Source organism: Hyaena hyaena, unplaced genomic scaffold (assembly GCF_003009895.1).
Source record: "Hyaena hyaena isolate Hyena2069 unplaced genomic scaffold, ASM300989v1 scaffold_257, whole genome shotgun sequence".
NCBI lineage: Eukaryota > Metazoa > Chordata > Mammalia > Carnivora > Hyaenidae > Hyaena > Hyaena hyaena.
The window spans coordinates 872,658-892,632 of record NW_024080889.1 but is presented as its reverse complement, the minus strand read 5'-3'; the positions used below and the strand labels follow the sequence as shown (position 1 = coordinate 892,632).

The following is a 19,975-nucleotide window of genomic DNA, read 5'->3' as shown; positions in this document are numbered from 1 at the left end:
CACTCTTCCCTGTTCCCTCTGCTTGGACTTCTCTTTCCTCATATCTTCACATCATTTTCTCTCTATTCATTCAGGTCTCTTTTCAAATGTCACCTCCTCAGAGAAACCTGAGCACTCAATCAAAAAGCTCCCACCTTTAATCATGTATTATTACATTATGCTTTTTTTTCTTCACCATCTAAAATCATAAACTCTGTTTAATTATTTGCCTACTTATTGACTATCTTCCCTACTGTAAGCTCTATGGAAGTAGGAACCTGACCTGTTTTCTGCACTACTGTATCTCCAGCAGCTAGAACAACTTCTTGACACAGAGTGAGTGTTTAATAGTTTTGAATGAATTCTTAAATAAATGAATAAACAAACAAAAGCTATGATAGCTCTATGTACAGGTTTTTTTGGTCCACAAAGATGGTACCTAAACTACACTTGCAATTAAAATGGGGAATGATCAAAGGAGATTTCCTAGAGTCAGGTAAAATACGAACTGAGTTTTAAAGGACAAGTAGGGAAGAATCCTAGGTAAAGGAACCAGTAAGAGATGTAAAGAGCAGAGGACAAGAGAGAATACAGCTTGAATACTTAGGAAATACAGGTAATCTGGGATGATTCCACAATACGGTGAACAAGAGAAAAATGGCTTCTTTGGTGTCAGGAGTTGAGTATAGTTTCTGATGTCATATAAATGATTTAACCCCCAAAGGTACTAAAAACACCCTCTGCCTACATGCCCCCAAATATGGTCAAAATAATCTAAACTTTCTTTTCAGTGGAGTTTAAAAACATTTTTTGAGGGAGTTCTCTTTCTCAAAATTCTCTATGTATGTCCTGTCCACCTCCCTGCCATACCTACTCTCCAACTAAGATCTGGCAGAGACCTGGGCCCACTACCTTTCAGGATATCCAACAAGTTCTATAATCATAAGCCAGCCTTCTGATAGGATTAGAGACAGATTCTATATGTTAAGTTCATCTCACATAGCTGTGTTTAGGAATATCCAATAATTACTTTTGTTGCTATATATGTCTTAGCTGACATTTTAAGTAGTAGATCCCCTCAATACCTTTCCACAATAAACCAATCGCAAAAGACACAATTTCATACATGTATATTTTCACAGCTCCTACAATTGTCCGTTTAGGAGTCACATGTCCTCTGTATTTGGAAGGAGAAAGACTACACGTTGCTTTGCAGCAGGTAAAATGGTCCAAACAAAAAACCACATCCATACCCCCAAGGAGTTTGTAATCCAAAAGCAAGAGTGGGCATGCTATGGAACACTGCAGAACAATACCCACACAATACAGGCAGATGGAGTGGCATATGGCCACCACAGCTGGAATCCTTTGTAAATGATTCCCAAACCATTGCTGGTCTTTGAACACTTCCCCAGTTCAAAGTACGAACACCATCTATTATCAGCAAACTCTGAAAAGCCAAATGAGACATTTAAAAGTAGCCTTGAGTTAAGGTCATATTCCTAAAGTGTGCAGTCCTGAGAAATAAAGCTTTCTGATGAGAAGTAAACTGCTGCCCACTCTCAGTTGTAACACATTCTATATCCTTGTCAGAGACAAACAGAATTCCTATTGACTTTTCCTGACAAGATACTACTAATCAACACTTAAATAAAGATTTTAGATAAATGTCTTTTAAGGTCAAATAGGAAAGAGTTCAGGAATTACTCACTTGGCTTATGCTCATTAACTATTAAAACCCTAGTCCTGTTAGTGCCTACATTGCTGCTAACATCTGGAAACAATAGATAGATATGTAACTAGGATGTGATGGAAAGATCATTCAAAGTAGAGTCAGATCAGTGTTTGATTCCCAGAAAGTCACCTCATCTTTCTAAGCTCTACTCTTTCTAACTGCAAAATGGAAGTAATTAATTGTATCACTTCATTAGGTGGTTTAAAAATTAAATGAAATACTATATGTTGTCATTCCCTAAACTAGAAACTAGTGTATAAATGTCAGAGCTTATTATGTGACATTTATTGTGTTCTCCTCAATTCCCATGGAAGCTTTTAATGACCTTACAAGCATTTTTATGTTACTTTTTTTTAAATCAATTTTACTTTTTTGAAGAGTTTTAGATTTACAGAAAAATTGAGAAGCTAGGATAGAGTTCCCATATATCCTACACCCAGTTTCTTCTACTATTGACATAATAGTATGGTATATTTTACAATTAATGAACCAATATTGATACACCATTCTTAACTAAAGTCCAGAGTTACTCAGATTTCCTTCATTTTTCCTAATGTCCTTTTTCTTTTCTAAGATACCATGCAAAATACCACATTACATTTAGTTGACATGTTTTCTTAGGCTACTCATGATTGTGACATGTTCCCAGATTTCCCTTGTTTTTAATGACCTGGACAGTTTGGGAGAATAGGGCTCAGGTATTTTGTTGGATGCCTCTTTATTACAATTTATCTGATATTTTTCTTATGATTAGGTTGCAGTTACAGATTTCGGGGAGGATAACCACAGAGGTAAATTGCCATCTACATCATATCACATCAAGGGTATATACTATCAGTATGATTTATGACATTGATGTTGACCTTGATCACCTGGCTGAAATAGGGTCTGTCAAGTTTCTCCACCATAAAGTTACACCTTATCCCTTTTCTGGACTATGTTCTTTGGAGGAAGTCACAATGTGCAGCTCACACTTAAGGAATGGGGAAACTTCTCTGTTTTATTTTTACCAAATAAAAGCAGCATTTCCATGGGACAGAGCTTGGCCACTTACAGTAGAGAATGTTGGGGCCAAAATATATTTCCAAAGAGCTGGTATGAGCTCTCTGTTTTTTAGAAGAAAAACTACAGTAAAAGTAATTTTCTATTCCTTTCCTTAAAAATCAAGTCAGTTCCCATTTTTCCTTCGAGACAATTTTACCTTAAAGAAAAAATATTGTTAGATTTGACATTGAAAGCTTGATGGGGGCTGTACTCTTCATATAGTGCTGTTTTTTCCTTCCTTATTCTACTATCTTATTTGCACCTTCTTTACAAGGAGAGCTCGTGCATTCATTTTTTCTTTTAGATTTTCCAACCATGGTACTTCAATATGTTGCCTGTATAATTTTCTGAGATAAAATTTAAGATCCAAGCTTCTCTCTGAGGGAACATTACCTTTGAAGTTCTGGGAAGCATCAGAATCAAAGTGAAATCTACAATTTACTTCCTTACAACAAATTCTGGGAAGATAAAACTAACAAGATACAAAAGGAAAAATCTGCTTCAGACTGATAATAAAGACACTGTAATGAGGAGAAATAAAGAAAACATGAGAAAATCATGAGTAAAAGTCAGTTGGTTTACAATTGTACTTCCCTAAACTCAGCAATGTGGGCCAGGCAAAGTATCTAAATCTCAAACTTCTGATTCATTCTTTCCTGAGCAAACTTTATTTCTCAAATACTAGTCTCTGTGGCAGAGAGACATATACAAATACACAAAGTGAAATCTAACACAAGGAATTTAGATGGATAAAATTAAGTCATTAATATTTATTTTAATTTTTTAATGTTTATTTTTGAAAGAGAGAGAGAGACAGTGTGAGCAGGGGAGGGGCAGAGAGAGACACACAGAATCTGAAGCAGGCTCCAGGCTCTAAGCTGTCAGCACAGAGCCTGACGTAGGGCTCAAGAACCACAAGAGCATGACCTGAGCCAAAGTCGGACATTCAACTGAGCCAACCAGGCACCCCAATTAATATTTGTTTTGAAAACAAGCTGTGTTTTTGAAACAAACTGTATAGAGTTAAGTAACATTTTTCTGATGACAGTCATGTGGATATACAATTCTTGCCATCTTCCCTATTAAAAATATGCATATGTATAGAAAAGAAATTTAGCATTTGGCTAACATGCCTATTAAGGCAATTTCTCTTTTAACAAAAAGGTAACAAAGATTAAAGCTTTCCTTGGTTACAGACAATACAGTATAAAGGAAAGAAAACTAGTTTTGGAACTAGAAAGACCTGATATCAAATTCTAACTTCACCACTTACTAACAATATGACCTCTTATGAATTAACTTCCCTGAATCTCAGTTTCCTCATCTATAAAAGACCCATTAGGCCTACCTTGTAAGTTCTTAAGACAATTCCATATAATGTAGGTTAGATGCATAGCAAAAAGCGTAATTAACACATACCAGGCTCTAAATTAGAAAGAGAGAAAGAAGATACTATTCTGATCCCGACAGAGTTTATAATCTAGTATAAGAAATGGAGATTAATCAAGGAATAACAACAGAAAAGTAAAATTATCAAAACAATACATTCTACAAAATAACTTAGAAAAGGTAGGCTTCCCTAAGAAAGCAATGTTTGAGCTAAAAGAAATCACTGAAAGAACTGAAGAAAAAGTAGGCATTAACTAAATCAAACCCTGAGAAAGAGCAATGGAGACAAAGGAGACAGGATGTGCAAAATTCCCATTGTGAAGCACACGATGGTGCTTTCATGGGAGTGAAAGGGTGTAGACTCCTGGGACAGTACTTAAGAGAGTGGGCAGGAGCCAGGACAAGCAGAGCCTTATAGACCATCTTAAGGACTTTGGTCCTTGCCCTATGAATAATGAGAAACCTTTGAAAAGTGTTGAGCAGGGGCGCCAGCAGATCAAGGGCATAATCACACTTTTAGGAAGGCACCAGGCAGCTGTGGGAAGAGACTGGAGAGGAAGGAAAAAAGGACAGGAGGACCTGAGGAGGCCAAGGCAGGAAGTGAGCAACAGCTGACAGAGGTCCCAGAAGAGTAAATATAGGCATGGAGCCATTACCAAGTGATAGAGCTAGAATTGGCAGGTCCATCTTCCTCCAAAGTTTGTGTTTTCTAACCTTCTATGTTGTAATAAAATACTAAATACCCGCAATGAATGAACATAGAAAGCAGGATGCTTGTGGTATATCCTGTTGTGTAAAAGAATTTTCCTAGCGTCCAGCATTTAGATTTATTTCCAGTAACATAATTAAATGGAGAAAATGGAATGCACAGGATAGCAGATTTCATAAACAACTAAGGAACTAAATACATGAAGGAGAGATAGGCAGAGTGGTGGAAAGGGCACTAGTTGGGAAACTAGATTCCCAACTTCTAGTCCCAGTTCTGTGACGTCTCTTTTTGACAAACAAGTTGTTTCTCCTCTTCAAACCAACCTCTTCTGCAATAGGACCAAGTGGAACTAGCTGATCTCTAGGGTCCTTTTCAGGGCAAATGTTTTCTCACCATGGAAGATACATCTATGAAAAATAAAAATAGTTTAGTACAGTGGTGTAGTATGCAGGTAAGTGCTTACTATGTCCCAGGCATTCTTCTAAGTATTATATATAAACTGCCTTAATCTTCCCAACAAATCTTGTAGGTAGGAACTATTATTATTACCACCAACTTCATTTGGTAGTTGAGAAAACACAGGCACAGAGATGTTAAGTTACTTGCTTCAGTTCTCACGATTATTAAGAAGCAGAGACAAGATTTGAATATAGCCTGAGTATGTGACATACACACCCTCTTAAGGATGCCGGGGTTCAAATTCTGGCTCTGCTATTCTCTAGCAATGTGAGTCTTTCTGTGACTCAGTTTTCTCAACTATAAAACTAAAATGGAAATAATCATAGGTTTTACCTAAAAGTGCTTTTTGTGTGTGTGAGGATTGAGGATACACATATAAAGTGATTAAAAGAATATTACTTAATGCACTATATGTTAAATAACTAGACTATAAATAAAAATTTTAAAAATAAATGTAAGACTTGAAACCATAAAATTCTTATGAGAAAACATAAGTGGTAAGCTCCTTGACATTGGTCATAATGATATTTTTTGGAATCTGACTCCAATGCAAGGGAAACAAAAGCAAAAATAAATGGGACTAAAAAAAAGAAGAACATTATCTAGGACTTAGTAAGTATTCAGTAAATGTTAGGTATTATTATTTCTTGGTGTTATTATTACTTGGTGTCCTGAGGAAGAATGGACACATACATTTTGGGAAACACTTAGTGGCAAAAATGACTCATTCTCATCCCAAGCGTTCCTAGTGTTTCCAAAGGCAAGAGGCAAACTTTAAAAGCTGTGAGACCCTACAGAGGAGAGCTATTGACTATTTTGTGTGGAGAATTTCTCCCCATATGTTTATTTTTAATTTATGCCCTCACTTAACACTTGAAATGTTTAAAAACATGTGGTGACAGTAAATAAAATAACCTATGTACAAAATAAAACATAGCTCCTATACCTAATCTGATTCAAATTAGGTTTGGAACTCCTTAGGGTCATAAATCAATGTATTTGGTCATAATCAGCATTTAAAAGAAATGAAATAGGATGGTGTAGGATTGGTAGCAAACATCAGAGTGTGTTACAATTGCTAAAGGGAAGTATTGTTTCATACAATGAAAGAGGGTAGAACATAAATTATATTTACTTTGCACAGTTAAAAAGTTTCAATAACACTGAGTTAGATTATTTATTCATTCAACAAACATTTACTATGTGTAATTTGTACACATAAGCATTCTGCCAAGAGCTAGGTTCACAAGATATGATTAACAGAGTCCCAGCTTCAAGAAGTTCAAAGTGAAATGAAAAAAAGAGACATTAAGCAAAATCAAACTAAAGTTTCTGGGACCTAGGCCTTCTTCTCTAGGAGAAGAGTGATGTTGAGGAGGGAAGGAATGTTTGGAATTACTAGGGTATCATGGGAACCACATGGCTGGAGGAGGGTACTTATTCTGTCAAGGTCAGTTGTAGCTTGGTAAGTGTTCTTTGATTTTAGATTTACCTTGATTAAAAAATTGGAACATTTACACAGCTAAGGAACCAATAAACTGTTCTTGACATAAATCACAATTTATGTAGCTGATTTAATGTGTTTTCTTGCTTTTGGACAGGTTCTTTTCTTCTGGAACACTGAGAGGGATATAGGGTGGCACAGAAGACTACTAGATCCCTATCTACTCCTTCTCTTTTAGATCCTACCATTAAAATGGGTTAAAAATAGAAGCTGTTGAATTGTTGGAACTGGAGATAGTTAAAACCCCACCGTAATTATTGTGGGAGCCCCACAGATTGTTAATGAGGTTGTTTGAATTAGCACCTGCTCCTGGAAGGGTAGAATGTGAGCCCATTGGCAGCCAGGCCCCCTGAGTCAGTGAGAGGAAAATGGGAGTGGAATAAGGAATAAGGAGTCTGTGTACTGCCTTATAGATGTTTTCTGAAAGCCCGTAAATCAGTATTTTATTTTCTGTGAATTTGTTGCATGCACTATGTGCAAGTGATTGGGCTAGATGGCAAAGGAACACAGCCCTGGCCCACAAAGAACTCAAACAGAGAGGGGCACCTGGGTGGCTCAGTTGGCTAAGCATCTGACTTCAGCTCAGGTCATGATCTCACAGTTCATGGGTTCAAGCCCCACATTGCGTTCTGTGCTGGCAGCTCAGAGCCTGGAGCCTGTTTCAAATTTTGTGTCTCCCTCTTTCTCTGCCCTTCCCCCGCTCATGTTCTGTCTCTGTCTCAAAAATAAATAAACTATGAAAAATTAAAAAAAAAAAAAGAATTCAAACAGAGAGACAAGACATTTACACAAGGGACAAAAATCGTGATCCCACCACTCTCTAGCTATGTGACTCTGGGCAGAGTCACCTACCTTTCAGTGCTTCTGTTTCTTATGTGCAAAATCAGGATGACTGGGTATTTATAAGGTGTAAAAGATAGCCATGAATGAAATGGACAGCATATATTGAGTGAATAGTAGGTACTCAATAATTGAGTTGACTGCAAATCAAAGTGCCTGTAAAGAAATAACACCAAAATGCTTTGGAACTTCAAAGGAGGAAAGTGTCATTTCATGAAAAACTTAGAGATGACATCTGTGATAAGCATTATAGGATTTGTCTGATGTTAAAAGCAGGCAATTCAGTAGGGGGTAAATATTCCTAGGGAGGAATGGCATAAGCAAAGGCATGGAGGCAGGAAAAACTGGGAACTTTCAACTAGTAGTCATGTTTTTGATGGGAATTGTAGTTATACAGATGAATAAGTCAGTCTCCAACCTCAAAAAGCCCATAGTCTAGAAGGGAGACAGATACAGGAACTGAAACTGACAAAGCAGAGTGACACCAGCTATGACAGAGGACTGCACAGGGGCTGTGGGATACCAACAGAGGCCCACTTGGACCAGCCTGGGCTAGGAGAGAAAATATGGCAGAATTCTAGAACTTAGGGGTGGAGCCATTTAATGCCATGATGAAGCCTGAGTCAACAGTGACTGGGTGGCTGAAATGAAGGGAAAATGAGGCATTAGAGATGAGGAGTTGAACGATTAGTGGGATTAAGTGATCAAAAAGATTATTATTGTCTGTTGATGACCCAGAGGGCAGAGATAGGAGGAAGACTATGTGGAAGAAGTCAGTGAACCAGGTGTTAACGTCACCCAGAAAGGTAGGAATATGTCCTGAAGGGCAGTAGATGGTTTTGGTATTTGAAATATTCTAGCTACCTTCCATGGAGCACCTGCTTTATGCCAGGCACTTAGATTCATTATAGTATCTCTAACTGTGTTGATTAGAATATTGGTTGGTTTGCTATAACAGAAAGGTCCAAAATAAGTAGCTTAAAAATAAGACAAGAGTTTGTTCCCCTGTCATGTAAAAGTCTGGCTATTGTAGTCCACGGCTGCTATGACAATATAAATAATCATCAAGATTCCAGAATCTTTTTGTTGTGTTGTCCTACCAACTCATATCTCTACTCCCATAATGACATCTGCATTCCTATCAGCTAGAAAGAAGGGACAGTGGGGCCTAGAGTCACTAAGAGTGACCAAGATTCAAGGGGGAGGAGGATTAGATTCCCCTTTGGTCACACTGCAGAAGAACAGGTGGGTTGGGAGACATTGTTGTAGATACATTTGAAAAATACAAACTGCCACACATTATAATAAATTACCTTTAACAGAATACTGCTCGATCTAATGAATGTGAGTAACCTGCAGAACAAATGGCCATGAATAAAGTGGATTCCCTTTACTTATATCATTCATTTTAATCCATAGAATAACCCTTTAAGGTAGATTAAATCATACCCTCATTTTATAGATAAGGAAAATAGGTAATTTTCCAAGATCCCCAAGACTAAGATGGTTAGTTGTGGAGCTGGGATTTGCCTCCCAAGCTTGTGATTCTTCCTGGCATGACACAGCCTCTCATGAAGCCTGACATCCAGTGAAAATATGATAGAAAAGAAAGATTTCTTTACTATCACAAAGACTCAATAAATATTGGTCAAACTGAATGGAATTAAATCAAACTCCTAGAGGAGAATCTTAAAAACAAAATTTGAAAGACGTACATAGAACTAAAGTTAGCTTTGAAAGAAATACATTAACCAGTGAATGAAACAAAATATGTGAACACAATTTCTTTATTTATTGATATCCTCACAACAAATAATTTTTTTAAATACCTTATTTTTTAATTTTAATTTTTTTAGAGAGAGAAAGTGTAATGGGCAGGGGCAGGGGCAGAGGGAGAGGGAGAAAGAGAGAATCTTAAGCAGGCTCCATGCACAGCCCAACGTGGGGCTTGATCCCACAACCCTGGGATTATGACCTGAGCTGAAATCAAGTATCAGCCATGTAAGCAACTGAGCCACTCAGACACTCCACAAACATTTACTTTTTAAAAGTACCTATTCCAGGGGTTTCTAGGTGGCTCAGTCAGTTAAGGGTTTGACTTTGGCTCAGGTCATGACCTCACAGTTTGTAAGTTCAAGCCCTGCAATGGGCTCTGTGCTGATAGTGCAAAGCCTGTAGCCTGTTTCGGATTCTGTGTCTCACTCTCTCTATCTGCCCTCCCTCCCTTGCTCACTCTCTCTCTCTCTTTCTCTTTCTCTCTCCCCCCTCAAAAATAAATAATTACAAATAAATGAATGAACAAATGAATGAATGAATGAATGAATAAATAAATAAATAAATGAATAGAAGTACCTATTCCAATGGGGCACCCGGAAGCCTCAGTCGGTTAAGGTGCCAACTCGATTTCAGCTCAGGTCATATCTCACCATTGTGAGATGGAGCCCTGAGTGTGGTTCTGCAAGGAGTGTGGAAGCTGCTTGGGATTCTGTCCTTCTCTCTCCCTCTGCCCCTCCCTCACTTGCCCATGCATTCACACTGTGCTCTCTCTCTCTCTCAAAAAAATAAATACATAAATAAAATTTAAAAATTTAAGAAAAGTATTATTCCTTGCTTCATTCTAAAAGGATTCAAGGCATAGGCATTAGACTGGCAATGTCAATAAATAAAATAATAGAGATTCCAGTTAATCACATCAGCACACTGGAATTATCCAGGAAATGGTAGTCATTGCCGTTGGTGAGAGCAATGCATGGAAAGTCAAGAGAACTGGGCTCTGCTTCTCACCAATTGTGTGAACTTAGGCACATCACTGAGCTTCTCTGGACCTGCCTGCCTTCCTTGCCTATAAAATGAGGAGGAAGATATCAATGATCTCTAAGGTCCTTTGCAACAATAAAACCTATATGAAAACTGAGTAATCTTTCCTGCATGTCATCATTGGCCAAGCCATTTTCTACTACTAAGCAATTAACTATCTCATTTATTAAGTGCAAACTGCAACAGCTAAGAACAACTAAGAATAGTTAAAATTGTTACATCAAAGGTTCTAATATAATGTTTCTGAACATATGCTCATGGGCTTATTTGAAAATAGAGCTTATTCATTGTTTCGAGTGAAATTTCATGTGATCAAACATCAGAGAATGCACAAATTCTGTTATATCCACAATAATAACATAACAATGAAGCCTTAGTCTGACAATGGAATATACCGTTTATTTCACAGCTATGTAGAGCAGGTTTTTTTAAAAAGACACCTCACCTGCTTCAAGCTTCAATGTTTAGTCTTTCACCTTCTAAATCCTACTTGTTCTTCAAAACTCAATTTTAGAATAATTTATTTTCCATGAATCTTCCCAGGTAACCCTCTTACCTCATCCCCTTCCCCCCAGGCTGTTTTGGATGCCCCTACTGCACTCTCAAGGTCCCTGATACTCCTGTTTTAGCACTTGTTAACTGTGTTACATTGTATTATCACGGTCTGTCATTTCCTTGTCTACTGTCCCCTTAGGCTGTGATCCTCTTGAGGACAGAAGACAACTCCACTGCCAGTGGTTAGCAGGAGGCCTAGATCTGCTGAGTGCTCAGATGTTGATGATGAAAATAATAGATGCATTTTTAATCTCATATCAAATTTCCAAATCCATCAAATATTATCCATACCTTCACACATGCCTATTCTTCTGTGGGTGAGCATAGCTGGAGCCTTTTTGAATGTGTCCCAGGTAGAGGAGAAAGAGGGGAAAAGAAGCAACTTCTATTAATGGTTACTGCACACATTTTTTCCATTAACATTAAAAATAATCTTCATAAAATCTATAAGGTAAGTTTATCTCTACTTATTATCTCCATTATATTTCAAAGAGATAAAAGAATTCGCCACAGATCACAGAGCTTCTGAAAGACAGAGGTGGGGTTAACCTGACTCCATCTAATTTCACATTGCCTCTCCAGGAGAAGAGTGGGGTGGTGCTGGAGTTGGGTATATAGGAGTGGGGTATCATGTTCTGAAACCTCTCCTGTGTGTTAAAAGTAATCTATCCCACAAGTTTGTTCTTACTACCCTGAATTTTAGCCCTTTACATAAAGGTTAAGCAGCAAATGCTCTCCTACCATAACTAATGCCTGTGTTCCTCCCCAGTCATTATTTGAGCCCTGGAGGTTGTACAGATGCTATTGTTAAGTTGTTCTCATTAAGAGAGAAATAGGGCGGGACAGGGGAGGAGTGTCGCAAATCAAATCCTCAGGTCCAACCAACCAGATAAACAAAGAAACACAGGTGCCCTTATAATTAAGGTTCACAATGAGCTTGTGATGCCTTTGTGTGAAGGTTCCAGACTTTTAAAGAAAAATAACATTGCCCTTTATACAGAATTGTCTTTCAGAGGAAGAAAGTAAGTTTCCATGCTCTTACTAATTGCTTTGTTACATGAAGTTGACTATCGTAGAGACACAATATGACTTGTAATTGTAAAATTATAACAGATTCTATTTATGGTTTGTATTGGGAAGGAATGTAAATTAGCACTATACTTTGGAGAATTTGACATAATTCCAAAACATTTGTTTTAAATAGTTAATACTAAGTTGATAAAATTAAATTTTAATATGTTGCATTTAATGAAGTATGTGTGTGTGTACACACACACACATATATATAGTTTAGCCCAAAAGTATTTTCAGTTGATGAGAAATAGTTTTATTTTCCTGTACTATAATTCTTAATGCTATGATTATTTGTTTTTTTATGAGACTTTTCATAAGTAGTATTACCTTAACATATTTGAGTATAAGATTGAAGATGTATTATTTTTTATTTATGTGTAGAATTTTTCAGTTGTTTTCAAAAGACCTCATAAATCCAGAGAATAGATCAAATCTTCGAATACAATAAACAAAATGTATGACAAAGTGAAGTTCTAAATATGCCAGATTCTTTTCTTTGAAGAATTCACGGATGAACTGATTTTGGAAAAGTTAAAACTGAAAGAATTGATATTTTTTGATATATATAGTGTCTGTGTTTGAATTCTGTTTTGGTAAATACAAGCACATGTAAATGCTACATGAATTTCTTTTAAATGGGGACAGCTTCCTCCTATGAATTCTGACAGGTTGTGCATTTACACAACCTTTTAGAGTTAAATAAAAATATCTTCAGATATCAACATAAGGAATGTACTAAAATCTTTATATCAATGTAAAAAACAACTTATAATTTGTAAAATGTATAATCATTTAAACAACTCTAAGTATACCAGGCACTTTTCTTACTGCTTTCTGTTGACTCTGTAATACTCAGAACAACCCCCATGAAGTTAGATCTAATATTATGCCCATCCTATAGCCAAGAAAACTGAGGAACAAAGAGGTTAAGTAACTGATCCAAGATCACTGTGCTAGTAAGTTGTAGAGCTAGGATCCAAACCAAGACAGGCAGGCTTTACAGCCCATGTTCTTATCCACCTCAGTGAACAGACAAATTAGATTCCCTGGAGAGGTGATGTGAGTAATAACATGATTACAAAGAACAGACTTTGCTATAGGGTTGTGCCTAAATTATTGAAAATGACAATATATATTATTTTATACTGTCATTTTATATATACGTCATTATATACAAAGTATATATATAATGTATGTATATAATACATGTTAGGTTAAGTGCTTTAAGTATATCCTTGCATTTAATCCTCATAACCACACTGTGATGGTGTATTTACCTAATTATGTAAACTAGGGCAAGTTTTTTGAGTCCCCTTAATTTAAGCCACAATTTCCCCACCAGCTGATGTGGGGATGAGATTATATACGAAGTGCTTAGCACAGTGCCTAGCAGAAAGTAAACTCTCTATGAAAGTTAGCTTTTATTATCATTACTGGTTTTAGGCTTAGAAAAAACAAGTAACTTGTTCAAGATGACATATCTTAAAGAGGGCAGAGCTACAACTTGGAAGCTAAGGCTAATTAATACCCTAACTACAGTGGCTAAAGAACATAGTCTTAGCCTTAAGTCTTAGTACAGTTTACTGTGCTAAACTGCACTGAATTTCTTGTCTGCTCACCTTTGCCACAATGGCTTGCTCATTGTATGTACTTCGATAATAATCAGGGATAGTGACTCATTAAAACAAAATTTGTTTTAATTCCAAAATAATAAAAATTTACTACTGAAACAAAAAAAAGAAATACAGGTAGGCAAAAGAAGGAGAACTAAAAATCACTCATGATCCCACCTTCCAAAATAACCACTATTACTCTTTCACATACAGGATCATTCTAAGCATACAATTTTCTGATCAGCTTGTTTCCTTTCCCTTTGAAATATATTGTGAACATCTTTCCACACTGATAAATATTTATCTACTGTATCATTCTTAATACCTGCAGAATATTCCATTGTATGATGAGTCCCACTTGTTGACCATTAAAGACAATTTCCAATCTTTCCACATTCCAAAGAATGCTATAGTAAACAATATAGCATCTTTGAACACATTAATGATTACTTCCTTAAAATAAATTTATAGAAATGGAGCTACCAAGTCAAAGGATACTAGTTATCAGAATTTTGAATTGGTATATACCCCATCTTCTCAGGAACAAAACTCTTTTGTATTATATATCAAATGAGACTGGGGGAAAACAGCTTTTATAACAAACAGGGATTATTCAGTTTTAAGGCTGTGCTAAGAATGAAATTGTTTAAAACTTGGATTAAATGAGATAATCCATGAAAAGTTAATATAAGTGATCAATAACTAATTGCTATTATTATATTGAAATAACATCAAATTTGTTTAATTTGTCACTCCAAGTCCTTATTTTGAAAATGTCTATTTATTTTTGAGATAGAGAGGGCACAAGCTCAAGCCGGGGAAGGGCAAAGAGAGAGGGAGACAGAGGATCTGAAGTGGGCTCTGCAATGACAGCAGTCAGCTGATGCAGGGCTTGAACTCACAAACTGTGAGATCATTTCTTGAGCCCAAATTGAACGCTTAACCGACTGAGCCACCCAGGTGTCCCCCAAGTCTTTTTATTACCTAGGCCTCTTCTTTATTTGAAGGTCTCAATGAGTCAAGTCCTAAAATGAGAAAAAATTGGGGACCCCTGAGCATTATGAAGTAACTCAATAGACCAGGGGGCAGGAGAACTTTTACAATTTTTCCTGCTTCCCTTATGATCTGGGGTAGGTCTTCTCTGGACCTTAGAGCCTCAACCTATAAAGAAGCATTGGATAAGAAGACCTCTTTAATATTTTATTCTAACACTATAATGCTAAGTTTACTTCAACCTGGTAATTCATATTCATACCTGTATTTCTTGTATTTTGAGTCCAGGTAGATTTTGTATAGGCAATAATGGACATTCTCTACAACCCCATGATCTGTGAGTTTCTGAGCTCGGAACATGGAAGTTTTATAAAAATCAAGAGAGTCAAAGAAGCCATTTCCCCCCCCCTTTTTTTTTCACCTACCCATTTTTACTTTTATGTATTTATTTTTTTAATGTTTATTTATTTATTTTGAGAGAGAGAGAGAGAGAGGGAAACTAAACAGGGGAGGGTCAGGGAGAGGGAGAGAATCCCAAGTAGACTCAGCAGCAGAGCCCTATGTGGGGCTGGATCTTGCAATCGGTGAGATCATGACCTGAGCCAAAATCAAGACTCAATTGCTTAACCGACTGAGCCATCCAGGGGTCCCTGATCTACCTATTTTTTATGTTTATTTTATTACTTTTTAAAAAATGTTTATTTATTTATTTTAATGTTTTATTTATTTCTAGGAGAAAGAGAGAGAGACAGCGTGAGCAGGGGAGGGTCAGAGAGAGAGGGAGTCACAGACTGAAACAGGCTCCAGGCTCTGAGCTGGCAGTCAGCACAGAGCCCGACGCGGGGGCTCAAACCCACGAATCGCGAGATCATGACCCAAGCGAAAGTCGGACGCTTAACCGACTAAGCCACCCGGGCGCCCCTAAAAAATGTTTATTTGAGAGAGAGAGAGAGAGAGAGAGAGAGTGAGAGCCAAGGAGGGGCAGAGAGAGAGAGGGAGACACAGAATCCGAAACAGGCTCTAGGCCTGTTAGCACACAGCCTGATGCAGGACTGTTAGCGCACAGCCTGATGCAGGGCTGGAACTCACAAACCGTGAGATCATGCCCTGAACGCAAGTTGGACACTTAACTGACTGAGCCACCCGGGTGCCCCTTATTTCTTATTTTGAGTGACAGGGAGGCACAGAGGCAGGCAGGCTCAGGCTGAGTTGTCAGCACAGAGCTGGAAGCCGGGCTTGTAAATTAATTAACTTTGAGATCATGGCCTGAGCTTAAGTTGGAAGCTCAACTGACCAAGCCACTCAATTGCCCCCCTTTTTAATCATCACACTACCCAGCATAGAATTAACATTGTATGTTATTCAAACCTCTCGCGTGGTTTAGCAGGCCAGACAGTAAACTGAAAGGCTCTCCCAAATCAGGCCAACGTTTTTACCTTAAATTATCGTTAATATATTTATTTTAAATTATAGTGCACAAAAGTTTTGGCCATTTTACTTGGGGTTTAGTGATATCATTCATCGTCTCCATTTCTCACTTCTCTTTGGACATAACTTGGACAGGAGTCAACCGGCTAAACGTGCTAAACAAGGCCTCAGGGACCAACTTAAAGCGCCCACACTGCCTGCGAGAGACAGACCACTTTCCTAGTGTGCCTCCGCACAAAGGGTAAGATTTATCCCAAGGATTCCATAGTGGGCAAGTTTGTAAACTCTCAAGGCTCAACACAGCGTTTTTCCAATAACATTGGTCCAAATGGTGTTGGTAGACATGAACGGCAAAGCTGCTACCTCGTTTAAACTTTAAGAACAGGTAGCAGTATTGGAGGAAATGCAGAAGTTTTATTCATTCACCTTTTCCAGCATAGATTCCAGGCCAAGCGCCAGGACCACAAAGGGAGGCTGCCTCGCAGGGGCCGGTCCTCCGTCTCTCGCGCGGGGCGCCCCCTGGAGGCGACGGTAGGGGTGGAGGCAGCGACAGCGGCGGGGGTGGCGAAGCGGTCGCGCAGCGCTGGGCGGGCGGGCGAGCGAGCGCTGTGCGACTCCGCGGACGTACCCCAGCGCGCCGCGCGCCGCGCCCCGCGCCCCGCGCCAAACGTCGCGCCCAGCCTCCGCCGCCTCCTGCCGGACCGCACCGCCAGGAAGATGCGCCTCAAGAATCAGGTAGCCGCACCTCTGATCAGCCCCGCCCACCCGATGTCACGGGCGCCGGCGGCCACGCGGCCACGTGGCCGCGACTCGGCTGCTCGCGGCGCCCAGTCCGGCCGCCGCGATTCCCAAGGAGGGACTGGGAGACCTTGCAGTTGGGAATCGCGCCGCGCGCCTTTGGCCGGAGGACTCTAGCGACCCTTCCCCCGCCCGTCTGGCGGCTCTGTTCCCGCTCGGCTCCGGGTCACTGCCCGCTGGCCTTCCGAGATTCCCTTGGCCGCTGGGGGGACAACCGAAAGTTGGGTGGGCGCGCGCCTCCTCGCCCGCAACTGCGGACGGGGCCGCGCGGAGAAGCCGCCGCCCTGCGCCACTCCCCTCTGCGCCTTTCGGGAGCTGTCCTCGGGGTGGTTTTGCTGAACTAGCTGGTGGCGCCAAAAAGTCCGGGCGGCTTCGAGCCAGCAGGCCCCCAGGGTGTTGGGCAGGCGGGCGTGGATCCTCTGGAGGCCCCTCTCTCTGTGTTACTCCTGCTGATTTGTTGAAAAGCTTCACTCTCCGATGCTTTCCCCCCATTACTGCCCGTTGTGGACCTGGGCTTGGGATATTTCTGGATGAGATTGAGAGGGCGCTTCTGTTCCACCAAGCACTGCTCTTGTTTAGCGGAGGAAAAAGGAGGCTCAGGTGTTGGGTAGGGGCTATCAGTGTTTTGTGATTGTTGTTTCTCTCTGGGCTGGGGGTTGTCAAACGTTGGGGATTTAGTAAACACACGACCTTAAGTCTTTAGTTTGTGGGAGACGAATTCCTTTCTAAAAGGAAGAGAACCTCCCCTCCCCCAACATATGTTAAGGGATTTAGGTAGACCACTGGGAAACCAAAGGGAAGGGCTTCAAGGAAACAACTTCAGGTTTGGGGGAAAGTGAGTCTTATTGATTCCCAAGGTGTTAGTCGGTATCGCCCAACGGTGGTAATTCTCATAAAATCTTCCTCTTGGGGATTCAAATACTGCTTCTACAGTGCAGTTTGGCAGGAGCCTTGTGGGATCCTGAAAGCCGACCTGTACCCCTTACCTAGCTACTTTATTTTTTTTAATGTTTATTTCTTTGAGAGAGAGAGGGAGAGGGAGAACCAGAGAGGGAAGAAAGCCCACACAGGCTTAGTTCTGTCAGTGCAGAGCCTGAGGTGGGGCTCAGTCCCATGAACCTCGAGATCATGACCTCACCCAAAATCAAGAGTCTCATCAAGATACTCTTGGGACTGAGCCACCTAGGCGCCCCTAGCTGCTTTATTTTGGTAGTATCCCTTAAAGAGACCGCCTCCCTTTATTTTCTTACATTTGTGTGCCTAGTTTCTTATATTTTATAATACTTGACACTGAATAAGCTTTAACCCTTCAGTCATTTCAGAATACGTTTGATGTTTGAAAGTGAGATTTGAATGGAACTTCATGAGAGAAGTAGTCTGTGTGAAGTGTTTTGTAAATGTGAGTGGGTAGAATTTTAAACTGAATAAAAGTAATGTAATGAGGAATCAAAGGTTCAATCCAGATGTTTGCCACCACGAATTCATAATAAAACGACAGTGCAGTTCTACACGTTGCCTTCCTTGTGGTCCTTGGGTAAAGTGGGCTGTGGCCTGTGGTTGACTAAGAACAAGTGGACGGTTGGATTCCTTCCATTCATTTTCTAAAGCACTAATCATTCCATGGGGCAGATGTAGTTGTGACCCACCCACCAATATAGAGGATTTTCCCCATCTCCCAACTACTCTAGAAATAATGTGAGGGATTTACAAGCAGGTTTTCAGTTAAAGAATTTACAAGTAATCCTCTTTAGTTATCATTAGTATTAGACCCTGAAACCTTTGCTTGCTTGTTAAGATGAAGTACTTGGATGTGGTGAGACTGTGATGTAGAGCTGCCAGCCTCACTAATTCCACTATGTAGTGTGTTTCGAATTAATAGAGAACACCTTAGCATTTATGTAGAGGCAATATAGCTTAACATAAGGGATTCTAATTCAGGTGTTTTTGGTTCAAGTCTGATCTCACCACTCAGTAGTTATCTGATCTCGCATATTTAATTTCTTGGTCCTACCCTCCCTTGCCTTTTTGTTCCCAGTAGACCGATGGGGATGATACCAACCTTTAACATGGGAATTGAATAGAATACTATATAAGGACAGTGCCTGGCATAGGCAGTCAGCAATAGCTATACCATCACTACTACTATATCTACTTAAAAATGTCTACCTACCTAGGGTTGGGTAGAGAAGTTGACTGCAAAGGGGCAGGAGGGAACTTTCAGGAGTGATTGAAATAGCCGATGTCTTGACTGGGGTGTTGATTAAAAGAGTGTATCCATTTGTCAGAACTCATCAAACTGAACCCTTAAGATCTGTGCATTTGATTGTATGTGCATTACATCTCAATAAAGTTAATTAAGAAAACTAACCTACCAATGTGTTAAGTATATATCTTTTTGGAGGTGGTAGCTGACATACCAGCCTAATTCTTCTTAATCTATTGATTCGTTTTCAGAGGCCTCTCTGCATATGAGCATATGTTCTTCATAACTCATGTTGGGTCATAGGAAACGGAAAGAAGGTGCTCTGATTCTTCAGGTTGTTGCCAGGACTGTGTGGCTTGTGCTGAGATGATATTTAATATGAAACCTACATATAACATTAGTTTTTACTAAAAAGCTTTTTAAAAACCAGATTAAAATGTTTCATTTGATCAAGTAGTGCCTGTTTGCATAATATATCCATCAAGTAAGCACAGTTCCTAAAAGGTCATAGTCATTTTGTATCCCTTTTCTTGCTTTCAGTAAATTCTTTGTATTTTTCATACTTAAGTGAGATATCTAACATGCTTTTAACATAGTACCAGGCATGTAGTAAATGCTAATATATACTAGGTGTTATTATTAAAATTGATAGATTGATATCTTTTTTGGAGGTCAGAAATCAACATTAAGTATATTTTAATGTCAATTCATCATAAAGATGCTGTGAAAAACAGGTGTTTTACTAAAGCTTCTCTCTTTGGCTAGAAGATGGCTGTCTTTATATCTTCACATGGTCTTTTTCTGTGTGTGCCTGTATTCTGAATATCCCTTCTTA

The 19,975-nt window shown here is 39.2% G+C and overlaps 1 long non-coding RNA gene across 1 annotated transcript; it reads right to left on the bottom strand.

Annotated features, from left to right (window-relative positions):
• Positions 1-4,968: 4,968 nt before the first annotated feature.
• On the bottom strand, positions 4,969-16,684 carry LOC120240622. Its single transcript, XR_005530668.1, has 3 exons — positions 16,566-16,684; positions 11,323-11,365; positions 4,969-5,263 (listed from the first exon to the last, which is right to left on the bottom strand). It is a non-coding gene; the product is annotated as an uncharacterized LOC120240622 (long non-coding RNA).
• Between the last annotated feature and the right edge of the window lie 3,291 nt (positions 16,685-19,975).